This window comes from Equus asinus, chromosome 21 (assembly GCF_041296235.1).
Source record: "Equus asinus isolate D_3611 breed Donkey chromosome 21, EquAss-T2T_v2, whole genome shotgun sequence".
NCBI classification, from domain to species: domain Eukaryota; kingdom Metazoa; phylum Chordata; class Mammalia; order Perissodactyla; family Equidae; genus Equus; species Equus asinus.
Window position 1 is genome coordinate 18,051,955 of NC_091810.1, and position 24,979 is coordinate 18,076,933.

Genomic DNA, 24,979 nt, shown 5'->3' on the forward strand with positions numbered 1-24,979 from the left:
AGGGCTGCCCTGGAACCAGCATTTGCCTCCCAGCCCTGGCTTGCTGCGGTGTGTCCAAGGCAGGTGGCTGCCCCTCTCTGGGCCTCCGGCTCCCCATCTGTAAAATGGAAGGGTAGGGCTGATGGAGGGGCACGGCCGTGCCTCCCAGCCCCGTGAGCCATGAGTCCACATAACCCAGCTCCTCAGGCAGATCCCAAAGGGAACTCCCTGTGGGGAGAAAGTGGGACGCCCCTGTGGGGACGAACTTGGAGGCCATCAAGGCTTGCATTCGCCAGACCAGGCTAGTGAAGAAGATATCTGAGTTCCTTGGGCAAGTTACATGACCTCTAACTGTGCCTCAGTTTTATCGTCTGTAAAATGAGGATGATAATCAAACTACCTTAAAGGAAAGGAATTAAATGAGCCAAACATGTGAAGTTCTGGGCGCAAACAGCACCTGTCATGTGGTCGTTGTTCCATCAACGCACCTCTCAGTACCACCATTTGTAATTTGAGTCATGTCATCACTTCTGCCCAGCAGCTCTCAGCGGGGGCGACCGTTAGGGGCAGCCTAGGGCCCTAAAGGGACCACTAGACTGAGAGCCCTGAGCCTACAGCTCTCATCACAATCACCCATGACCCTGGGGTACAGGGGCCTCTTCACTTCTCCTAGCCTCAGTTTACCCTTCTGGCAGGTGGCTCCCCTCAGCTCCCAGCATATATGGGACTCCAGAAATGTCTCCTGGATGCTCTTATCCTTCCAGCCGAGGCTCTGTGCAAGCAGGACCCCTTTCCTGCTTGCCAACATGTCCCCAGCTCAGTCTGCCCCAGGCATAGTTTGTTGAATGAATGTGTTACCTGTGGAAAGTGCAAAGGTACTGTGGTGGGGCTGCCTAAGGCCATTGTGGAAGTCCATCACGGGGTAGGCCGTCGCCCAGGGCTTTATGTTCCTCATCCCATTTAATTCTTGACACCCTTCTAAGGTTCCTCCTATTCCCCGGATAAGGACAGAGATCTGTAACTCGGTCCGTAAGGCCCCCGCCCCCTCTTCCCCTTGCCCACTCTCTTCCCGTCTAGTCTAGTCATCCAGGCGCCTTTCAATTCCTTGAGAGCTGCTAAGCTCTTTCTGGCCCCAGGGCCTTTTCACATGCCATTCCTTTCCCCTTCTTTTACCCAGTGCCTCCTGCTCAGCCTTCAGGACCCCCCCAAGTCTCCACTCACCCAGGGAAGCTTCTGCCGCTCCCCCTTCCACTCCTACCAGAGACGGTTGGCCCTCCGGCTGCCGGTGCTCGTGGCCCCTGCCCTGGAGCTCACCCCCTGTTGTACATCTGCGTGGTCTGTGGGTCATTTCACGTCTGTCTCTAAGCCCTCGAGAGGGCAGGTCCCTGGGCTTCGCTGCCCACAGCTGTTTCCCCAGCACCCAGCTCAGAGCCCGACATGTAGTCGGTGTCCACGGACATCTGTGGGACACGAGCAGACAGAGGAGCGAGCAGCAGGTGGCAACACACCTGTCACACAGGTGAGGAGCCTGAGGCCAGAGGGACTGAGGGCCTTGCCCAGAGTCACGCCGCTGTCAGGGGAGGGATTTGAGCTGGTCCATGGGGCTCCAGCTCCCGAGCCCTTTGCACCCACCCCCACTCCCTTGCCACCCTTGGGTGCAGTGGAGACTGAGGCAGATGAGCCCTTTTGCGTCCCGGGGGATGGGCTTGAGCCACCGGCCAAGGGCTTCTGTTCCTCTGGGAGCCCCGGCTGCTTGGAACCCTGTAAGGGATGAGCCCACAGCCCCACGCGCCTCTGGGAGCCCTCCAGGAAAGATCTGAGTTCTCATTCTGACTGCAGCTGTGCGATCCTGGCTCGTCACCTCCACCCGCAGACCTCAGTTTCCTCATCAGCAAAGTGGGAGTGAGGCTCTGCACACAGCAGGGTCTGTGCCAGACACAGACGTGTGCATTGGCACACAGGGAGGCGCTTGGCCGAGACAGCCGACACGGCCCGGCAGCCTCCGGCCCAGCCCGGCCACATGCAGACTCCCAGCGCGGCCACGCTCTGGTCTCTGACCTCTCCCTGTTACAGCCCCAGCGTGTCCGGCCTTCCTGTCAGCGGGCGGGCCTCTCCCCTTGTGGCATTCTCAGTGGTCACCCCTCTGCTCCTGTCCTTTCTGGGGACCCTCTTTCCCTGCTGGGTCCCCTCGGCCTCCTCAGAAGGGGGACATCTAGAGAGATGGCAGGCTGCAGGGCAGACAGTGCTAGGTGTGAGTGCTTGGTTCTGTGCCACACAGCTGTGTGCCCCTGAGCAAGCCACTCACCCTCTCTGGGCTTGTTCTTCACCTCTAAGTTGAGGACTGGTCACACCAAATTCACCAGGAGTAGTGGAGAGGAGTAAGTGACAGCTCATGTGTTAGGTCCCTGGCATGTAGAAGGCGCTCGGCAAATGACAGACTCCCTTCCGTCTTCTAGCGTTCCTGGATTCATCATCCCCACTGCCTCAGTTTACCCCCCTTCTTCCTCCAGGGAGTCAGCCTTCCAGCAGGAGCGAAAACACACACATACGTGTTAACTAGGGACCCCAGCACAGTGCCTCATTCAGTGAGAGCTGAATAAATATTTGCTGACTGAATAATCCAAAGAAATGAATCACTAATGGTGAAATGTCAGGCCTAGGTAGCTGGAGGGAGCGTTTTGGGATGGGGGCTCCTCCCTGGGTGCTCAGCTCACCTTGAGTCCTGCCCTGAGCTCAGGCATCCCAGTCCCAGCTGCGACATCTCTGGACAGGGATGTGTGACTGAAGCTGGGGTCCTCACCTCTCCTTCCCAAGCTGGGCATGCAGAGGGAGCCCCAGGCAATGACAGGCTCAGGAAATAGCAACTCCTACACCAGGACCTCCCAGAGAGTCTAGAGAATATTTCCAGAGCCACAGAGAGATGCAAATACCAGTTCAAAACCACCAGGGGAATTGCTTTTTCATTCAATAAACCTGCACTTATCGGTTCAATCAATATTGATTGAGGCTGTGTGCCCAGTGCTGGGGATCTAACAGGCAAATGGGACCCTATCTCTCTCTGCATGGACTCCCCTATCCTGATGGATGAGACAGACGCATATGCAAAGGTTAATTGCAACCAACTCTTCTTGGGGGATGGGGATGATGAAGGTGAAATCAAGGAAGGCTTCATAGAGGGGTTGATGAAGCTGAGCGTTGAAGGATGAGTAGGAGTTCTCCAGGCAAAGAAGTGGGGAGGGAAGTCATCCCCGGCAGAATGTATGGTGCATGCAAAGACACTGAGGCATGCACTTGCGTGGTGTGAGTGGGCAGTATCTGTGTGTGTGAGCGTGTGAGTGCGTGTATGTGTGTGCACGCATTAACATGCGGTTCGAACCCGAGAGTGGCGTGGTTGAGGCCATGTTTCCCAGGCCTGGGAAAGGCAGGCTCTCCTAGGAGTCCTTCCAGAGGAGCTCTTGGTCCCCAGGCTCTGTTCTTCTGGGAGGACAAGCGCCAGCTCCCTAACTGACCCCTGTTCCTGGCCTCTGGCCTGGAGGAGAGGCGGAAGGTCAGCCCGACCCTCTGGACGGCTGGGGTGGGCGTCCGGCTGAGGTTTTCTCCCTGCGTGGCTGAGAGGACATACCACAACTGTAGGGAATTCACAGCCTGGTGGCTCCCTGGACCCAGGTTCACACCCACCTCCCACAGGGTCCCTGGGCTTGGGGTGGAGCCTCCTGGCTCCCCTACTCACTCTATGACCTTGGGCAGCACAGTTTCCCCTGTCTGTACCTCGGTTTCCTTCTCTGTGAGACGGGGATAAAAACAAGACCTACGTCCCGGGACTTTGCGAAGCTCACATCACATGAGATACACGATAGGATGTTGATGTGATAGCGGCTGGATTTAGCCAGAAGCCAGGCCTGCACCCTCCTCGCAGGGGGAGCAAGAACCAGTGGGAGGAGCCAGGAACTGAGACCTGGGTTCGAGTCTCAGCAGGGCTGCTTGGGCCTGTCAGGGTCCCGGAGGCCAGCCCCGCCCAGCCCCCCTATCTGAGAACCGTCACACCCCAGTAGACTGAGGGCTGGAAGAAACCCCCTCCCCACCGCGTTTCCCAGGGGCCTTCTGGCGATTCTGACCCTCTGTGTTTTGTCTACTAGTGACAGGTGCCATTCTCTGTTAGCTGGAGCCCGGCCAAGTAGGTATTGTCGTCTCCATTTTGCAGATGAGAGACCTGGGACTCAGGGAGGTCGAGGCGTTTTCCCAAGGTCACACAGCCGGTAAATGAAGGAGTGGAGATTTGAACCCATGTCTGTCTCTCTGGCCACAAAACCTCAGCCTGAGATCGGTCGACTGAGGGAATTGTGGACCTTGGTGGGAGTGGGGGTAGGGCCCCAGCGTGACTGGAGGGGAGACCTGAGACGAGCCGGCCACAGGGTCCCCCGCACGCAAACGCCATGGCCCCTCGAAGTCATGGAATGAGAAAGCCTGAGTCCTGCGCCTGGAACCTGGGTAGCTCCAGGCAGGGACAGAGCGAAGGGCCCAGAGCTCGAGGGGCGGGCCTGCGTCCCATTCTTGGCTCTTGCTCTCGCTCGCTCTGGAACTCCCAAGGAAGGTGCTTCAGGTCTCCGGGCCTCAATTTCCTCTTCTGTAACATGGGAAGCAGCCCAGTCTCTCTGAGGGTGATCTCTGGAGGGCAGACAAGACGAGGATGTGGGGGGCCTTGGGAGATGGTTCCTCGTCCCCTGAGGGGCCCAGCCAGCAGCTCCTTGTGGCAATAGCTGCCCCAGGACCCCTGCCGTGAGCTGGGCGAGGCGAGGGTGGGTATAGCCCTCGTGCCTGTTCCCTCAAGAGGGGAAGCGGCAGGGCCCATGTCTGACCTCTGGGTGCACTCAGTTCTGTCTCCTCAGACCTGTCTGGACCCACCTCATCTGTCTCCCTTATGCAAATTGCCTCCGTCAGACTGGACCGAGCTCCCACCCCATCCCTAGGCAGAGTGGCCCTCTCCACGCCCCCATGGGACAGGGCCTGTCCCCAAGGGAGAAACGTGGTTTGGCCAACTAAACCCCGTTTGAAAAGCAGACTGAGCTGGCTGTCCCCCTACCCTTTTCTCACACCTTCTGCCCCGCCCTCAGTCCATGTCCACCATAAGCCAAACCACGCTGGAGGCAGCAGCTCTCAGTAATCCTCCCGGCCGGCCTCCTGCCCCTTTCCCCCTCTTCCCTGTGGGTGACCCTGACCTGCTGCTTCCAACCTTCCTGGAGTTGCGACACTAGCACCATTGTTTGTCTGATTTCACAACACCACTGCCTGTCCAGTATCCCCTGCCCCCCGACACATCCTGGAAAGACAGGCCAGATGCCCAGGTGCGTCTGCTGCAAGAAGGGGAGGCACAGGGGGCAGGACAGGGGACAGACATCTGTGGCCAGATTCCACCCCCCAGGATGACCTTGGGCAAGCCATCCTTTTCTTGAGGCCTCAGTTTGCTCAACTGTAAAATGGGAGAGTCAGACAGGAGTCCTTGAGGGTCCTTCTTGTTCTGGCATTTGATGACTCGAAATCACACAGCAGCAGATTCATTCAAGGCTTTACGATGACGCCTACCACATGCTGGGAGCTGGGACGCCAGAGACCTCACGGATGTGGTCACAGCCCAGTGAGGAGGACAGAGGTATAGACCATCACAGTGTGCTGTGCTCAGAGGCAGGGCAGAGGCTTGAACGAATTCTGTTGGTGGAATCAGCAAGGACTGTCAGAGGAAGGGGCATTTGAGATGGACTTTAAAGGATGAATAGAAGTTCATGGGCCTCGAGTAAGGAAAAACTTTACAACTATGCTAGTCAACATTTGGGCCACCTCCGAGGTTAGAGGGTATCCTGTAACTGGGGTATAGACGCAGGGGCTGAAGGACATAAGGCCTGGAAGGCCAAGGAGATGGGAGCGTAGCCAGGTGCCAGTTCTAGTCTGAGATTCAGGGAACCAAAACCCATGAGCTCCCGAGAGTTCGCTGGCTGTGGGTGAAGGCTCAGACAGGGAGGTGAGCAGGTGGGACTCAGGACTTCAAGAGGACAAGTAGGGAGGGCTCCCAGATGGCCCACGCCACGCTGGCCTTCACATGCAGGGCACCCTAGGCTGGGAGTGCCCAGGCCTCGGTCACAGGTCTGGCGTCCCCCCTCCCGGGTGAGGCCCTTGTCCTGGCACCTGGTGCATCTGAACCCCACGAGCTTCCTTGTCTGTAACTAGGGTGCTGCCTGCGGTAGCTGTGAGGGTCAAGAGATTCACTGGTTTGCAGGTGGCCTCTACCAACCGTAAAGGGTGCTGGACACGGAAGGGATTATTATTGTTGAAATGGAGGCTCATAACCGGCCCCTTGTGTGGCCGTTTGTTTTGTAACCAGAGAAAGTGGTCTGCCCCCATCGATGTCGTGGTAATGATGGCAGGATTCCTGACACTGACACCTTTGCTTGGACCAGACGTGAGTGGCAGTGGGCCTTTCAGCCTCTGCCCTCTCCGGCCCACCCTCACCCTAGCCTTCTCAGGACACTTTTACTTGGCCCCGTGGGGGGCAGAGGCTGCCTCTAGCCCCTGGAGGAGCAGGGACTCCTGGCCTGGCCCAGCCCTGAGGTGAGGGCTGACTTAGAAGTTTGCCTGGAGGGGGCCCCGGAGTCCCCAGATCTGCACCCCCCAAGAAGGGGCCAGTGTGGGAGCTCCTTGTCCCGGGCAGTTGGTGGGGGACAAGAGCCTCTCTGGGAGGGGCCCCGGGGCTGCTCTGTGGGAACCCCGCTGGGCACCTTCCTGGCCTGCCCCAATGGAGCCGAGGGCCACCGGGCGCTCAGCATCCTTAGCTTCTCAGCATCCTCCCTGCACTGGGGCCACTCTCCTTGGCCCAGGGGCAGAATGGGACCCTCTGGGAGGGCTGGGGGGGGATGAAGAGCAAGGGGGTGTCAGCGTGGCCCCGCTGGCAGGGGCCCAGCCGCCCGTGCTCCCAGCTCCCGGCTTCCCGCCGCCCCTCTGCCCGGCCGGGTTCTGATTTTGGTGCAGTGCAGACTTTCAGCTTAACGAGACAAATTGATATTCTGTGCCAGCCCAGGGATGGAGCGGCAGCTCGGGACACTCAGCCGGGCAGCTCAGAAGTGGGCAGGGGGTGGGGGCGGGGGAAAGAGGCAGCTTCCGTTTGGAGCTGCTTCCTGGGGCAACCCCCAGCCCTGCCCCTCAACCCACACATGCCCCCTCCACACTGAGATGCTGGTCCTGAAGGTCCTTCCACATCAGTGCCCTGCTCCCAAGCAGGGTGCCCCTCTGGAGGGGGCAGGGCAGTGGAAAGGAGGCTTCCGAAGCCCCTCTGCCCACTGGGACCTCCTAACCTTGCTCCCAGGGCTGTCCTCCCACCAGTGTGGATTTAAAGGGACAGCAAGTTTGCCGCAGGTGAGGCAGGAAGAAGTGGGCACCTGGCTGGGGGATTCTATTCCTGCAGACCCCTCCTTGGGGGTCTCTGGGGTCCCCTGTGCATCGATAGTCCCCAGCTCACCACAGATGTCCCTGCAGATTATGTGGGTGCACAAGATATATGCAGACACCCCTGCCAGTGGGCCCCTGCGAGCAGAGAAATGGCCCCTGGAGGGGGTCTTCTGCCAGACCTGAGGCCCCCAGGCAGACAGGGCGCATCCCGGCCGGGAGGTGGGGCTGCAGGGGGAGTGTTTAGATGGCGGCAAGAGGCTCACTGCCGGCTCTGCTCTGCTGGCCCTGCAGCCACAGATGTGTTTAGTGTGTGTTGAGTCCATTGCTCCCCCCACGTGAACTTTGCCCCCCAGGTCTGGGGGTGTCCTGAACAATAGAAGGGGGCACTAGAGCCCCTTCCCAGCGAAACAAGTCCCCCGGAAAGTAGGGGACCACTTAGGACCATTTGAGCAGAACCCTCCCCTCTCCGCTGTCACCCCAGCTCCCACCATTCGCGGGACCCCCTCCCTTCTGGCGGGCCCAAGTCGACCCTCACCGTGCCCTTGACATTCCCTCCTACTTCGGGGAGCAGGCATATTCCTGGGACTCTGCCAGCTTCAGTTCCTCCTGATCCCACGGGAGGGATTAAAACCGCAAACAACACCGTGGTGGTTCGGTCCACGCACCCGCCGCCCCTCCCTCCCCGCGCCCGGGCCCCGCAGCAGAACGGCCCTCCCCGCGCCCCTCCCTCGTCCCGGCCCCTCCCCCGGGCGCGGCGGTGCAGGGGCAGGGGCGGCCGCTGCCTCCCCTGAGACCGCGTTTCGCCGGCGAGATGCTCTCCTAGAAGCCGGCGCGGCGCCCCCGCCCCCCGCCCCCCCAACCTGCTCGCAGGATGGTACAGTCTGCAGAGGGACCGGCACGCTGGCTGGGCTCAGCCGCGGCGCCAGCTGCCGCACCGCGATTCCGGGGCTGCCCGCCTGGAACCCGTGCCCGATTGGTGGTGATTTTCGTAGCCAAGTAAGTACCGGCATCCCCCAGCATGAGAAAATAAAAAATAAAAAGCGCCCCACTCCGCTCTCCCCTGCCTCCCTCACCCATTTTATTTTGTTTCATTTCGTTGGGGTTTTTCAGTGCTGATGGAGGTGGCGGCGTGGAGGGGTGGGAGCGGGGCTTGTTTATCTGGCGGCAGCTGAGGCTGCGTTGGGAGCCGCCGGCCGCCGAGGGAGCCGCTAGTGTGAGGGTCCGTGCGCTGGGGAGGGGGGCTGGGTGCTGGGGACACGGGCGGGGGGCCTCGGACAGGCCGATGCCGGGGTCTCAGGTAGATTCCGGCAGTCTCTGGACAGCAAATGCCCCCGATGGACGTTACGCAAGGGCCAGCCAGTCGGTGGGAGGGGGCAGTGTTCTCTTCCCGCTGAGCGCGTCCCGTGGAAATGCAGAGAACCAGAGGGTGCCCCCTGCCCGCCCTGGCCAGGGTCCCAGGAAAGCTGCCCCCACGGAGGGTCCCCTTGGCAGGGTGGGCTTCAGTGTGCCAGGACACACCAGGTCAGGCCAGCCAGGGTGTGTGGCGGCAGGGCCGGGTGCCTGGGTCCCCTGGATGGCCAGGAGCCGGACAGGAATGGGATGGCCGGGCCATTTTGCAGCAGTCACGCCGGTGGTGGAGTTGGCACTTTCTGCCCGGAAGCCCTGGTCCTCGGCCGGCCTGGTGGCCTCTGGCTGCTCTGCTCAGGCACCTGGGCTCCTCTCTGCCCCCTGAAGGGTCAGGGCTGGGGAGTCCAGCAGGGGGCCTCCGGACTCCCCAAGGGTGGGCTGCTGCGGGCACCTGCCCCTTTCTAGCCAAGTGGCCATTCCACAGCACGGCTGTCCTCTGCTCACCAGGGTTGTGTGGGGAGGGGGTCTCTGCAGCTGGCCTGCCTCAGTCAGGCAAGGGGCCTGGGGGTCTTGGGCCCCCACGCAGAGGCCCGGCCTGGTGCGACCTTCAGAAGGGTAAATGGGCAAGCCAGCTCGGCCAGCAGAAGGTCCTGGTGTGAGGCTGCACACCCCTCGCCCGGTGCAGAAGGGGCTCAGCTCCCGCCTGCACTGCTTTCCAGACCGCTGGCAGGAGGCAGAGCTGACGCGCGGGGCATTTCCAGGAGCGGCGAGCGCTATCCGGAGAAATTCTCCTTTGACGTGTGCAGTAGGAGGGGGCTCGGGGCACAGGCCACGGGGGGCCTCCGCCTCTTAACTTCCTTGAAGGGGCAGCGGCAGGGAGGGGCTGCTGCTCGGGGCGCAGCCTTCAGGGGGAGTCCAGGAAAGATGCCGATGGCCCATGTTATTTAGCCACCTTCGTACACCCAGTCCCATTTGTATCTGGGCATATACGTGTCCACAGATTTGCACAGATGCACACACACAACTATAGTCCACACAGTAGTGCGTCGTATATGTTCAAATCATACACACACATACAGAGTGCCCGTGCCCTCAGATACACCCAGCACATGTAAATACAGCTCACATCCCTGCATACCACCCACTCACCTGCAAAATGCAGCATGCACACACACACGCACACACACCTGTGAATGCAGCATGCCCACACATGCATGAAGCACTAACGTGGGAATGCAGTAGGCTGCACATGGGTGAATTGGCCTGCACGTGGTGCCCTGCAGTAGCCACAAATGTGGCATGTGCACATGTGAGGGCTGGCCCTGATGTGAAAGTGACAAGCACACACGTGGTGTCCTGAATGCCATTTGCATGCCTGTCGGTGCATTGGCAGGCACATGGCACGCTGGAATGTGCCCACAGGTGAATGTGGGTTGCACACCTACAGAGATGGCCTGGGCACCGAGATGCAGCACCTCTGCGGATGCTGCGTGCACACACCTGCCCCTGAGCTTCTGGGCATCCTCTGTGAGACTAAAGGTGTCTGTGTGGGCACCGGGGAGAGGCTTGCCCCTCAGGGGACCGCCCATGAGGACAGAGGGACACTGGCTCCCGAGTGGCTGCCACAGCCCCACACAGGCCCGAGGGGAGGGCCATCTTGGGTTACTGATGTTCTGCAGAAAAGGCTGCCCAGCGTTGGGAAAGAGACAGAGGAGGGGGTAGGGGCATGGCTGCTGCCCATGGCCCAGACTACCAGGAGCTCGCACTGGCCCCGCCGACCCCCTTCTCTGGCACCAGGAGACCGACACGCCGGTGTGGGGTCTCTGAGAGCTGGGAACCGGGTTCCCTCCAGCATCTCCCAAAGTCCTCTCCAGACCAGAGGTCAGAAAAGCTGCCTGTGGCTTATGCTGTGGGAGGACTGAAATGCTGACCCCTCCCTCGTTCTCCTCCTGCCCCCGCTCCCTTTCTTCCCACCCAGCACAAGTATGGGTCGCGGCACTTGGGTGAATAATAATAACCCAGCTAGCATTCGCTGAACTAATTGCTCTGCACACATCACTACAGTGGGGGCTCCCACAGCCTTGTTATTAACATGCCACAGATGAGGAAGCTGCACAGAGAAGTGAAGACACTCACCCAAGGTCACACAGCTGAAACATGGCAGAGGTGGGGTGGAAGGCAAGCCATCAATCCCCCTGGCTGCCCTCTTAGACCCTCCCTTCCCTCCCCTCCTGTCTGAGGCCAGTTCCAGTTTGAGGTGCTAACTTCTTGGGAACTAATAGGCCAAGAACTTGCGATTTTGAGCAAGGCTCCAAGAAAGAGTCCAGAGTCTCCTGTGGGTGAAGGCAGGTTCGGCCCTGTCCCAGGCAGCCCGATTGCTCTGCCCCCTTTGCACCGTGGAACTGATGGCACCAACAAAGCCAAAGCAGATGTGTGCACTCTGTGTTTGCCTGGCCTGGGAACCTGGGCCCATTTATAAGAGGGAAACTGAGGCCCAGCCAGGGAAAGGGACTTGTCCAAGGTCACACTGTGCTGTCTGCAGAGTGGGGGATCTTGCCAACCTCTCTGAGCTCTCGGGCACAAAGCAGCAGGGGGCCTGTTTGGAGCCCTGGTTTTCCCAAATGTTCGAGTCCAACTTGAAAGGATGAAGGCACAAGGCCAGCCTCTGCTCCTGACTGGCTGTGACCAGCTGGGTGACCTTCGGCAAGTCGCTTTGTCTCTGCACCTCAGGCTCCTCGTCTGTGACCAGGGCCTGCCTGACCCTGCCCTGCCTTGGCCCACAGCGGTCTGAGAGCCTTGGGCACTGTGGAGGGCTGTGCACGGAGGTGTCACTGGCGTCAGGGCCTGGAACCAGAGTAGCTGAGTGCCTTGCTGCTGCCATTGGCCAAGGTCAGAAGGGGAAGCAAGGAAGGGAAGTCTCGAGGCTGGAGGGCCTCGAGCATTAATGGACCTAAAAAACCACCTGGTGGGGGGCAGATCCCTGCGTCCCCCACAAGGATTCCGGAGGTCCTGGGGGCTGCGTCTTCACAGGTGCCCCAGCATTCTCAACTCTGTAGCTCATTTCTCCCTCCCAGTGGGAACCTCAAACAAGAAAATATTTAGGGAGAAGGCCCCCTGGACAGAGACAAGGGGATGTCTGGCTGTACCCTTCATGCAGAGCTGGTAATAGATAGGGAAGAGGGCAAGGCCCTGGCCTTCGGGGCAGTGGGGCGGAGCCTCAGCCGGCCCATCTGTGTAGTAGGTACAGTTGGCCCTCTGCACCCAGGGATGCAGAACCACAGACAGGAAGTGCCTACTGAGGGACTCGAGCATCCGCGGATTGGGGTGTCCGAGGGGGTCCTGGAAGCCGTCCCCGTGGACGCAGAGGGACGACTGTAGTAACAGAACCCGCCTCCCAGGCAGCGGTGAGAGGTGGCGGGAGAAGCAGTGGCCCAGAGGGCTGGGCTCAGGGCGCGGCCCGTCTGCCGGGCTCAGGGAGTGGAAGTTCTCGAGCCTGAGCATCAGTCTGGGTTGAGGCGGGGCGAGTTCAGAGCCTGTGCTGCTGCGAGGAGTCCTGAGTTGGTGCCCCCATCGCCTCTTCCGCCCTTGGTGTTTGATCTGCAGAGTGGGGCGTGACACTAAGGACACTGTTGGCCTCCCGAGGACCCGCCATGTGCCGGGCCGTGTGCTGAGGGCCTCACCCTGGTCTCCAGGGGGGAGCCTGCGACAGAGGGGGCAGTGTGTGTAAGACCTTAGACTCAGTGCACACGACCCAGAAAACTTCAGAGGTCAGAGGGCTGGGAGGACACAGGGCAGGCCCGACGGGGGGCGGGCAGGGGGCCAGGGCTGGTGTCCCTGAGGCTTCGGGGGGGCCCCCGGGCCTGGGGAGGAGGCCTTGGTCTGAGGCTCGGCCCAGCCCGGCCCCTGACGGGTGAACTTGCCCCTGTCGTGTCAGCCCTCTGGCCTCATGCTCTCCCCTCGGAAGAGGCCCCGTGCCCCTGCCCGCCTTGTTCCTTGGTGCGGGTGGGTTCTCCTGCCAGCCGGCCTCAGGGTAAGGGGTCTGCGCCCTGCAAGCATCAGGTGTTAACAGCCGTGGGAGCAGTTAGAGCCGCTGGCTCCGTCTCGTGTGGCCGCCCTGACAAAGGACCACAGGCTGGGCAGCTCAAAACAACAGAAATGGAGGCTGCAAGTCTGAGATGGAGGTGTCCAGGGTGGCTCCCCCAGAGGCCCTGCCCCTTCTGAGCTCCTGGTGGTCGCCTTGATCTCTGGCCTGTGGCCGCGTCCCTCGGACTTCTGCCTCCATGTCCTCATCACCTTCTTACTGTGTCTCCCCTCGTCCTCTCTTCTGGTAAGGCCACCGGCCACTGGATACAGCGCCCACCCTCCATCCAGGATGGTTTCATCTCGAGATCTTTAAACACACCAGCAAAGACCCCATTTCCAGGTCAGGTCACGTTCTGAGGTTCCAAGTGGACATGGATTGGGGGGGACACTTTCAACCCCCTCTGACCACTAAGTGTGTCGATGAGTCCTTTGCACAGTGTCTCATTTCTTCCTCACTGCCACTCATTTCACAGGTAAAGAAACCAAGGCTTAAGGATGTGCCCAAGTCGCACAGCAGGTGGGGGCAGGGCTGGGATTCGAACCCAGGTCTCTGGTGCTCTTTCTCCTTTTCATCTTCTGAGAGCTGTCTGGGGGCTGCCCAGAGCCAGGAACCCGAGGGGGGGGAACAGCCCGTGTGAGCTGGGGCTGTGGGGCTGCTGGGCCCCAGAGAGAAGAGCTGGAGGCGGGCAGGGGAGCTCGGGGTGTGAGGGACCCCCGCTGGCCCCAGGGACCAGTGCCGCTGAGAGGCCACGGTCCGTTCTTACCTCAGCCACGTACTCTCTGAACCTCGGTGTCCTCGTCTGCAGAATGGGGACAGCAGCACCGACCCTGTAGGGTGACTGCCAAGTCCTAAAATGTGCATCAGGATGGCTGTTCCTAAGAGCTGAAATGTGTTCTCGAGCACTTTACAAATACTTTTTCATTTAATGTGTGGGAGGGTGATTGCTTGTTCCGAGCCACATCCTAAGTGGCTCGACCATTAAGTAGCTCGTGTGGTTGAACTAGTGACCTCACCTGAGTTTACGTCTTGGAAAATGGGGTCACACTGGCCCCCACCTTCCCGGGTGTTGGGAGAGGCAGGTGGAGTTCAGGCAAAGTGCCTGGCCTGGGGTTACAGTCTGGTTGAAGGCTCAGAGGATGTTTTCCCATCTGTAGAATGGGGGTAATGATATTGTTATACTCTTGTTTGTCGTGGGAGGGTTTGGTGGAGTAACGCAAAGGAAGCGCTTGGCTTGGCTTGTCCGGAGATCGGTGTTAACAGGGCCTCCTCTGTGCCGTCAGAGCAACTTGAATTTAAATCCTAGTGCCAGTGTTTACTGCTGTGTGACCTTGAGCGAGTAGCTTTGCCTCTCTGAGCTCAGCATCCTCATATGTCAAGTGGGGTTGGAGGGACCTGCCTCACAAGATTGTGTATAATGTGATGGATAGAAAACAGTCACAAACAGTGGCTCAGTCCTGCCAGACATTCAGGGTATGCGGAGCTTCTGTCCTGCTGCTGGGGAAAGGCCCCAGAGGGCTTCCTTAAAGATGTCCTCAGAAGGGGCAAATCCTAGTCCGACAGTGGGTGGAGGTGGGGGGGAAATTCAGTTTTCGTCAAGACCCAGAGAAGTCGTGCTGCAGTGGAGCGTGGGGTTGGAGGCAGCCATGAATGGATGACCCGGCTTGGGGTCCAAACTATTTAGCGTCGAAGGGTGGAAGCAGGCCTCGGGGGCTGGCACCCCGAGGGCAGTTTTCTGCAGAGCAGGGGCCTTCTCACGATGAATGGGGCTGCTCCGCTGGGCCGTGTCTGCGGCCCGGAGACCTGGCTCCTGTGAAGCCCTGCCTCTGGGCCGCAGCCTCGGCTCAGGGTGGCCCGGGGAGCTGAGCTGTCACGGGGAGCAGAGCTGGGGGGCGATCCTCGGAAGCCGTGTGGGAGTGTCCCCAGCTGCCTGCGGCCTCTGCAGCAGGTGAGGGCTGCGAGCTCGTCCAGAGAAGGGGGTGCCGGGCTCCGTCCAGCTGACTGAGTCTCCTCAGCATCTGATCTGTGCCCACGGGCGGGACACACATGCCCCTGGGTTGACATGGCAGTGACACAGCACGGCGGGTTCAGGACCGAGGCTGGCCCAGCGTCAGATCCGAGGCCTGCGCGCTGACCGGCTGTGTGTCCTCAGCTTGGTTCCCGCAGCTGTAAAATGGGGATGGTCTCAGTGCCTCCCTGTAGGGTGGCTGTGGGGAACGCAGAGCTGTGTGGATCCCCAGACGCACGTTTCTGCGTCTCTGAGCTAGGGCGCCTGTGGCAGCTGGTGGCCCGTCACGGGAGAACAACACGCCTTTTTCTTTCTCAAGTGGACGTAAAGCAGCGGTGCATCCTGGCAATGGACGCATCATCGATTTGGTGAGATGTGGTAAATAAGATAACACCTTTACAGGACTTAGGGCCACCAGGCTGGGGGGACAGGCCAGTCCCCCAGTGGCCTCCCCCGCTCAGTCACAGTGGGACCTGGGGCGCTGTGTGCACCTCAGACGAGCCTTTGTTTCCTCTTCTAAAACCAGGGGCGTGAGAAGACCCACCTCTCAGAGTTGTTGTGAGAAGTCAACAAGCGTATGTGTGTATCACGTGCCCGGCAGAGGACCTGTATGCAGTAGGTGCTTAATAAATGGCAGCTCAAAACAAACAGCAAAGACGGTAGTACAGGGAGGAGTCTAAAGCACAGACTCTGAGATTCCAATCCCCACTCCACCACTTCCTTGCTGTGTGACTTTGTGCAAGTTTCTTAACTTCTCTGTGCCTTAGTCCCACCCTCTATAAAATGGGGATAACGAAATATCCAATTCGTAGGATTGCTGTGAGAATTAAAAAAAATTGAAGTGCTTAGGGCCGTGCTTGGCAGAAGTGTGGGCAGTTATTATTTGATGAACTTCTAATGAGTCTCTTCTAGTTCAATAAATGGTAGCTGAAATAGACGGGGCCCAACAAAATCATAACAATGCAGACTGCCCTCGTCGTACACACGGGCAGCTGTGGCTCCGGCTGCGCGTTGGTTTGCCCAAGGTCGCACAGCTGGCTCTTCCCAGAGCGGGAACCAGACCCCAGCGTCCAGGCGCCGGCCCGGTGTTGCCTCTTTGCCTGTGTGGTTCCAGGACTCTTGCTTCTTATGGGGAGAGTGGGGTTCTTGTCAGGGGAGGGAGGGTTTCTAGAAGAAGCCGCAGCCAGATCAGCATCCACGAGTCCAGGCTTTCATCAGAGGTGGTTTCCTTCTCCCCCCACGTGTCTGCTGTCCACCGCAGCCCAGGGGAAGGGCTGAGCCGGGCCGGGCCCCAGGGTGACAGAGCCTGCCCATCCCACAAGCCTCCAGCCAGCGCTTCATGGCCTCCAGGTGCCTTCCCCGTGGCTGCTGCAGAGTTGACACAGCAGGACTCCCCTCCAGAGAGAGCAGAAGCCCCCGCTGGCCAGCTGGTCCAGCCGCCAGGCAGCATGAGGGCCGCAGAATGGATTAGGGGTGGGGGGCGAGGTGGCCGAGACCTGGGTGCGGCCCGGCCTTCACAGACACTCCCAGTGACCTTGGACCCGCCACAGTCCTTCTCTGGTCACCAGTTGCCCATCTTTGAAACAAGGACTTTGGGGCCAGATGGAGCCCCCGGAACGTTAAATGTCTGCGATTCAGAATTGCCTGGGCGTTGCTGATAGTCAGGTCTCAGGGAGGGGACGGGGTGGAGGGGAGGAGCTCTGACCACGTGTGGGATGCACATGCCCGTGGATCGTAGGTGGGGGGCCGTGGGAGCAAGCTTGAGACAGGGGCAGCTCCCGCTCGCCCCAGGGCGACTCTGCAGACAAGGGGGCAGCTGGGGGCTCCAGCAGCCGCAGCTGGGGTATGCTGCAGGCTGGGGAGGGGACCCTGGTGGGGCGCCGATGGTGTCCCCGCTGTCTTGTGCATCTGCCGTGCAAAGGCTGCTGAGAGCTGGTCTCTTCCTAGCAACTATCTGAAGGCAGGAGCTTAAGAGCTCTTGAGGCCACTTCTAAATTTATCAACTTACGTGACTCACTTCAGATTAAAATGAGGCCCTTCTCCCCACCCCACCCCCAGCCAATTTCGGGTTTCCAAGCACAGAGGATCTTGAAGAGAGGAGAGAATGTAAATCAATAAAACCAATATCGGCCGAGTACTCAGTGTGTGCGGGCCGTGTGCTGGGCTCCGAGCCGAGCCCAGGGATGAATCTGGTCGGGAAACAGCTCTCCCTGGGGAGACCGGGCCGCCCAGATAGGAGCTGGTGGCTGACGGCAGACACCCAGCCGGGGGCTGGACCACGAGTGACTTCTGTGCCCGAGACTTGGCCTCACCAGCCACAGACTTTGGATTGCACAGTGCCTCAGTTTCCCCATCTATAAAAGGAGCTGGTGCAGGGAGGCGTCCACGGCCTTGGCCGCCCCCGTGCTCAGGCGGTGGGAATAGAATTAAGCTTGGCTGTGCGCTGGGGCCCAGGGCTGTTTCTGGGTATTTCTCTGCCCTCTAAGAGGCCTGCGTCTGCCGTGCCCGCCTCCGGACCTCCAGAAGCTTCTCCCGGGATTCTCTCTGAACTCGAGTAGACCTCTGCCATGGGACTGCAGCTGCTAAAAACGATGCACATGCTGGGGCTGAAAAGTGGCCCCCGAGCCTTCGCACGGCGGTCGCCCGAGCCCCCACAGCCTTCAAGGTGGCCTGGACGATGCCAGCAGCTGGCGTGAACCGGCACCTCCGCGCTGGGCGCTCCACGCGCACGGCCCTTTCCCCTCACGGCCGCAATGGCATCGCTGACCGGTAGGCGACCTGGTCCTGGAGGAGCACCCAGCTCCGGCCGGCTCTCACTGATGGACGCGTGGGGCTGGCAGGCGGCGCGGGGCCTCCTGGGCCTGCCGTTCACGCTGGACTCATGGGGAGGCCGTGCCCGGAGCCGCACCGCCCACGGTTGCCAGAGCGGGTCCAGAAGCCCCGACTCTGCGCCTGGTGTCAGCCGCCACCCAAGAGCTCCAGTGCCACCCCGACCCTCGGAGAAGGGGCGAGGCCTCGGCCAGACCTCAGGCCTGGGGCAGGGTCACTCATCCCAGCCCTGTCCCAAGCACAACGGCCACCAGGGCGAGTCCCGGACGCCCTTGGGTCTGGCCCCCAGCGACGACCGGCCTGGGCCCCGGGGATGGACCGTGTCCTTGCTCTCCCTCCTCTCTCCCTGGAGACACCCGGGAACCCTCACGGGGTCGGAGCCATGCGGGGTCCACAGTGTGGGGAGAGGAGCGACTGGCAGACACTCCTAAGGGAAACGCAGGCCATGTCCCCGGCGGGCTAGTGTCCCTCTCTGCACCTCCACAGGGGAGAGGGGACGGTGGCCGTGGAGGAGACTGTGCAGGCTGTGGGTGACGGGCTCCGTGCAGCCCTGCCCGTTGCCTGGTAGCCACTGGGATTATACTGCTCGTGTCACCATGAGGGGGGCGTTCCCATCCTCACCCCCCAGACGGGACGCAGGTCCCTCAGAGGGCTCTGGGCCTCGCCCCCGCTCACACGGGCTGGCAGCAGAGCCGTGAGTGGGCTCTGGTCAGTTCCTGTACTTTGAGGGGCTTGTTATCATATTCCTGGGGTCTCACAGGGCAGCCAGGGATGCTGTTCAGAAAGCATTTTCTCTGCCAAAGAGATGAAATCCCAGAATGCAGAACTGTAGGGGCTTAGAAGGAGGAGACAGGATAAGGCCGTGGGTAAGAGCAGACGTGGGAGCCCGAGGGCCGGACTGATTCCCAGCCCCTAATGCTTCCCAGCTGTGTGACCTTGAGCAAGTGACTTGCCCTCTCTGTGCCCCAGTCGCCTCACCTGTAAAATGGGAGTAAATGAAAGTGCCAACTTCATAGAGTTCTTGTGCAGATTAAATAATTTAATGGGTGTAAAGAGCTTAGAACAGTGCCTGACAGTCTTCGTAGAAAGCTCTGTGAAGTATCAGCTGCTTTGTTATTAATCATGGAATCAGAAAGACAGGGTGAGCCAGGCCTGCCCTTTTCCCTTTCTCCCTGAATCTAGCCCCAGGCTCCTCCACGGCCCCCATGGCTGCCAGGGGGCCTTCTCAGGTGGTCCGTCTGGTGGGCCACTCTCTGCTCAAGGCCTCAAGTGCTCCCCATTGCCAAGAGGGTAAGCCCAGGGTCCTTGGCCCCACTCAGTGCTCTGTGATCCGTCCCCTCCCCCCCTTCCAGCATCTTCCTCCACGCTTCGCCTTCATACCGCTCCTCCTCCGTCAGCTGATTACTTATGCCCTGAGTTGGTCAGAAATTCAGTCGTTCGGTATGAACTGGAGTACACCTCCCATTCACGCGGAGCCCTTCCCCACCTCTGAGCCTGCGCCCAAGCTGTGCCCATCCCCGGGCCACCCTGTAGCCACCCGTCAAAGCCGCACTGAAGTGCCTCCTCCTTCAGGAGGCCCTCCTGCCTCTCCCTTGGTTGTAAGACCCCAGGCAGCAGACCCTGGACCTCTGGAGTCATGCCCCAGCCGAGGAGTTTTGTTTGTTTTCATTTTTGTGTTTTTCAGAGATTTCATTAGAACATTGTTGGATAAACACATGTTGAATAAATGAAAAGATGACCTTCCTCACTGGTCCTCCATGTCATCTCTCGCTCCCCCTAATCATCTGTTCTTCCTAAGTGGAGGCATGGATCCTTTTAACCATATAAATCAGATTATGATGCTCTCTGCTTAAAACTCTGCAGTCTTCCCAAACTCCTTTCCACAGCCTCTGAGCCCTTCGGGGCCTGGCCCCTCATCCCACCCCGCTCTCCTCACTCACTCTCTAGCTTAAGGGCCTCCTTGCCATTCCTCAAACTCATCAGCCTCTTTCCTGCCTCAGGGCCTTTGCACATGCTGTTCCCGCATCCAGAATGCTTTTTCTCCTTCTCTTTTTGTGGTGGGTTCCTCCTCATCAAGCTAAATGGCACTTCCCCATTGAGGCCTTCCCCCATCTAAAGGAGCTTTCCTTGTTACAGCGCTTGTTTTTTAAAAGCATTTATCACAATTGACATTCTTTTCGATACTTATTCCGTTGTTTGTTGCCTTTCTCCTCTAGACGATCAACTCCTTCAGGACAGGAGGCTCTGTGTCTCGTTCACTGTTGCATTCGAGGTCCTAGCACAGGGGGAGGTTTTCTGGTTTGTGCAGCTGTGAAGGGGGGCACAGAGTCCTCCCTCAGCGTCACACTTGACCTGGTATCCACGAGTCGGGGAGCAATGACTGTGGGAGGTTGCTGAGGAGCCCACGCTTGCCCCACCTGCCTTTAGGCAGCCTCCCTGGGCCCCCACCCCGGGAAAGGGGAAGATGGTGGGCGAGGGATGCAGCCGTAAAAGAGAGATGCAGTCCGTTCGTTCCGGAGACAGAGCGGTGTGTAAGTTGCCCAGTACTGCTGGCGGCGATGGCGCCGCTGTGCCATGGCGCCAGGCGGGGTGGAGTGAGGACTGGGGAGGAGGAAGACGTGGGAGGGCGAGATCCCGGTCCCCGTTCGCCGGGACAGTGGGTTTCGTCGCGGCGTTTGTGGCTGCACCGTGTGCTGTCAAGCTCGAAGAGCCCTTGGTGATGGGTTTGAGGGCCAGGCCTTAATAAAGGGAGTTTCTGCCGGTGAGCCCGCCGGGTGAGCTCAGGCCACTACCTGCCCGACCGCGAGCCCCCAGGCTTCTCCTCCCGCAGGGCCCCCAGAGCTGCCAATGCCCGTGTCCCCAGCCACGAGGTGGCCGGAAAAGAGACCAGGTGGCAACCGCTTGGAAAACCCTATTTTCCTTTTTTAAACCGTAGTCATTTGAATTACAAAAATAACAGCATGCTTGTCGGAGCACATGGCATGGTGCACAGGGATCTGCAGCAGACGGCCGGCTCCCCCCGCCGCCCGCACCCTCCGTTACCCGGGGACCTCTGTCGAGACCCTGTTTTGTCGATTCGGGGATGCATGTTCCCCCTGTTTTCACGTCCCTGAGATTGGGGTTCATCCCACCGCTGGTGGCACCTGGAGGTCTATCAGGAGAGCTTGTCCTTTCTTAGTGGTGCGTAAAACCGTGCTCAACTCACGGTTCACCTGAGATCCCACGGAATCTGGCCTTTGCTGTTTCTTTCCCTGGCTTGTTCTTTCCCCTGCTGGTGGGCGTGAGTTCAGAGAGGTTGGTCTTTTCTGTGGGGTCATTTACTCATGCCTGTGGCTCTGTTTTGTCCCTAGTGTCCTGCCGTGAGTGTCTGGGCCGTCCTGGGGGTTCAGCAGTCTTGGCGAGGCAGCAGACGCTGCTGCAGACGACAGGGCTTGGGAGCTGCCAGCTCTCCCGTCTACCAGCTGTGGGTGCCCTCTCTGTGCCCCCATTCCTGCGTTAAGGTGCCAGCACACGTGCAGCGCGCCCAGCACAGCCTGGCACGGAGGCTGCGCCGGGGCTGGCGCTTTTCTCCTTCCCCCGCCACGCGGATGGTGTGGCGCAGCGGGACACGTTGCCGCCCCCTCCTCAACCAAGCAGCCCTGAGACCCAGAGAGGGGAGTCTGCGCTCGATGAAAAGGTTGGATGAGAAAGGTTGGCTGCAGAAAGCCACGTGCAAACAAGGGCAGGAGGGAGAGTCAGAAAACAGGCTCAAAGGTCAGACAAGACAACAGAGGGCAGAGGGCACTTCCCCCAAAGCAAATAAGACACATTTTTAAAAATCAACCAAAGCAAATAGAGGCTTTTTAGTAAGGAGAGAGTCACAGAGAGGCCGAGAGGATGTGCCAGCCGCCCTGGCCCGGCCCCCCAGGGGCAGGCCCGGCTAGCGCCAGGTGGCTGGGGGCCAGAGGCACCCACAGCCGGGCCCCGGGCCCTCCCCTGCCCGTTCGTGACTCTGAGTGCCGTGCCTGACGTGTCCTCGGCCTGGTTCTACCTGCTTTGTGGGACTTATTTAATGCAGCATCCCTCTCTCTGGCAGTTGTTGTCCCCATTTCACAGCTGAGGAAACTGAGGCTCTGAGACCTACAGTGGCTGCCCGAGGGCACCCCACTGCAGGCTGACTGGAGAGCCCCCAGCTACACCGTGACGACGGCTACACAGTCCTGGAGCGCTCAGTCTGGCAGGGAGATGGGTGGTTGCAAACCGTTGTGCTGGCCACGGGGCTGGAGGCAGCTGTGGGAGGAGGGAGCCCACGGCCACTGTGGGGCCGTCAGGGCACAACCTGGAGAGGGCAGCCTGGGGAAGGATAAGCCAGAGCCGGACAGCAGGAGGGAGTGGGGAGCGTGCTCCAGGCAAAGGCTCAGCTCGAGCGCACGGAAGCCACTGGCCCAGAGCAGAAGGCGCCAGGCAGGGGCGGGCAGCACCCGGCGGGCGAGGGCACTGGGCCAGGCCAAGGGCGGCGGGCTGGACAGTGTTACGCTGGGGAGCGATGCCACCGGATTTGCTCTGAAGATCTGGTGGCCCTGGTGAGAGTGATGCGCTGGAGGGACGAGGCTGGAGGCTGCAGCCATGGAGGAGGGGCTGGACAGCATCCCAGTGAGGAGGCAGGTTCCCATGACGGGGGCGCAGAGCAAGATGACGGGGCAGGGGCAACTGCGGGGGCCACGGTGAGGCCCAGCTGCCCTGGGGCCATTCAGAGAGAGATGGGGATGGTGAGAGGGGAGGCAGGTCGGGGGAGCCTCCGAATCTGCCAGAGGGACATTGACAAACAGACAAACAAGACTGAGAGTCCCCATAACATGAAAACAGCTGCCGGTACCTCAGGGGGCATTCGTTCATCCACAGACGGCAGTGGAGGGCCTACTGTGCGCCAGACAGCGGGCATGCCACACTGAATACAGCTGCCAGTTCACTGCCTCGCGGCCTTGCATCCGAGGGGTGGAGACAGAATAAAGAAAGACATCAGTGGGTAGCATGCCAAAGATCGGTCGGTGTGTGGAGAAAGATAAGACAGAGAAAGGAAGATGGAGAGGGTCGTCTCAAATAGGGGGTCAGAGAAGGCCTCCCTGAGACGCTGGTGTTTCAGCAGAGACCTGTGGGAGCCGTGTGCTGTCCCAGGAAGAGGGTTCCAGGCCGGAGGAGCAGCCAGTGCAAAGGTCCTGAGGTGGGTGCATGCTCAGTGGGCTGAAGGAGCAGCAGGGAGGCCAGTGTGGGAAAGGGGAGTGAGCGAGGGGGAGGCTGGGAGGGGAGTTCAGAGAGGGAACCGGGTGGGGTGCAGGTCATGCAGGGCCACATGAGCTGTGGCAGGGACTTTGGCTTGTCCTCGCAGAACGACAGGAGCCACGGGAGGGCTCTGAGCAGAAGAGAGACTTGGCTTGTATCTGGCTGTGTGTGGAGAACAGACTGTGGGGGCGAGAGGAGAGGCCAGGACGCCAGGGAGCAGGCTCCCGCAGTGAGTGTGGGGAGGGAAGGTGGTGGCCGGGCCTGGGTAGGGACCGTGGAGGGGTGAGAAGTGACCACATTTTGGGTGTGTTTTGAAGGTAGAGCAGACAGGATTTGCAGATAGATATTTGGAATTGAAGAGCTGGGTTGGCTGCAGCCCCTGGCACGTTGTCTAGAACCTGGTGAGCTCTCAGCAAATATGGCATGAAAGATGAATGTGGGTGGCTGGGTGGAGGGAGGGATGGATGGGTGAATGGGCAGGCAGATAGATAGATGGGGAGTAGAGGGGAGGGGTGTATGAACGGATGGAGGCAGGAAAGCAGGCAAGCCCTAAATGCCAGACTAAGAAATCCTCACTTTCTCAGAGGCAGTGGGAGCCATTGCAGGTTCTTGAGCAGGGGCGTGGCAGGATGTGAGTACTGTTGGAGGCACTTTCAGATGCTGGTCTTGGGTGGTGCCTGGTACCGTGGCCCAAGCTGGCAACTCCCATGGACACTGATGGCCAATCGTCTCTATTTCCTACTGTCCAACCCCCCACCCTCATTCAGCTGTTCATTAACAAGTATTCACTGAGCACTTACTCTGAGCTGAGGGTGCTGGCGACGTGGCGTGAACGCACCAGACCCATCTCTGCCACAGGACACCTGCTTCACCCCCACGGCTGGAGAACCAGAAGGGGATGCTGGTGATCCAGGGGTCAGCGCCCACCAGCTTCATGCTGAGAAGGGATGGATCGCCCTCTGCCCTTTCCAGTGACCTTGACCTCCTGCAGCCTTAGACCCAGGAAGCCAGGCCAGGCCTCACAACCGGTCTGGGAACCCTGGAGACCCCCGCATCCTCTTCCTAGCACAGTTTTCTTGGTGGGTTTTGTTCTTTGGTTTCGTTTGGTCGTGAGTGTGTGTGTGTGCACACGCGAGTGTTCAGGGGGAAAGCTGTGCTGGGAATGGGGCGAGGAAGAGGGCCCAGTCTGCGTTTGCTGCTTGCTAAGCTTCAGGCTCATTACATACCTATTAGTTCATTTAACAAGTGTCTCTTGAACCCTCCCTGCGTGGCAGGCACTGTTTGAGGCAGTGGGGAGATAGTGGTGAACAAGACAGAGGAGGCCTCGCTAACAAATGAAAGGAGCAGGTCCAGGCAGTGGTGAGTGTTACAAAGAAAATTAACAGGGGAATTTAAGGGGCTACCTGAGATAGCTTGAGTAGGATGGTCAGGGTAGGCCTCCCTGAGGAGATGATGTTTGAGATGATGGGAAGTACTTGGCTATGCCACCATCTAGTGGAAGTGCAGTCCCAGCAAAGGAGCCAGCACATGCAAAGGCCCTGGGGTGGAAACGAGCTAGGTATGTTTGAAGATCAGAGGCCACTGTGGCTAGAGGGAAGGGGAGAGAGGTGGATGAGGCGGAAGAAGTAGTGAGGGGCCAGATCATGGGAGACGTCTGTGAGGAAGGCGCAAGAAGCCCTCACTCAGGGCCTGGTGCGCTGTCGGTGCTCAGTCTGGAAAGCAGAGGCAGCTGCGATGGTGGCAATGACACCTCCCTCCCCTCCTCCCCGCCTCCTCTCACACCCGCCCCCCCACCTACCTGCCCCCACCAGCCCCTTCCTTGGAGGAGAGGGTCCCACTGCGTCAGCTCCGCCCGGGTCTCTCCAGGCCAGGCTCCGTCTCATTCTCCTCTTATCCCACAACCACAGTGTGAGGGACGTGGCCTCGTCCCCGTTTCGTGGCTGGGGAAACTGAGGCTCACAGCTGTGAGGGAGTCTGCACAGAGAGAGAGGAGCCAGGCTCAAACCCAGGGCCACCCAGGAAGTCACCCCTTTTCCCGACCT

The 24,979-nt window shown here is 59.8% G+C and overlaps 1 protein-coding gene across 11 annotated transcripts in view; it reads left to right on the plus strand.

Annotated features, from left to right (window-relative positions):
- The window catches only part of ATP2B2 (ATPase plasma membrane Ca2+ transporting 2), a 354,925-nt gene that overhangs the window by 180,691 nt on the left and 149,255 nt on the right, over positions 1 to 24,979 (plus strand). The window contains exon 1 of one of the 11 annotated variants that reach the window (XM_014848164.3): positions 8,270 to 8,409. The exons of the other annotated variants lie outside the window; for them this stretch is intronic. The gene's annotated coding sequence lies outside the window, so the exon portion shown is untranslated. Of the gene's footprint in view, positions 1 to 8,269; positions 8,410 to 24,979 lie in introns of those variants that run through there. 11 annotated transcript variants of the gene reach the window in all.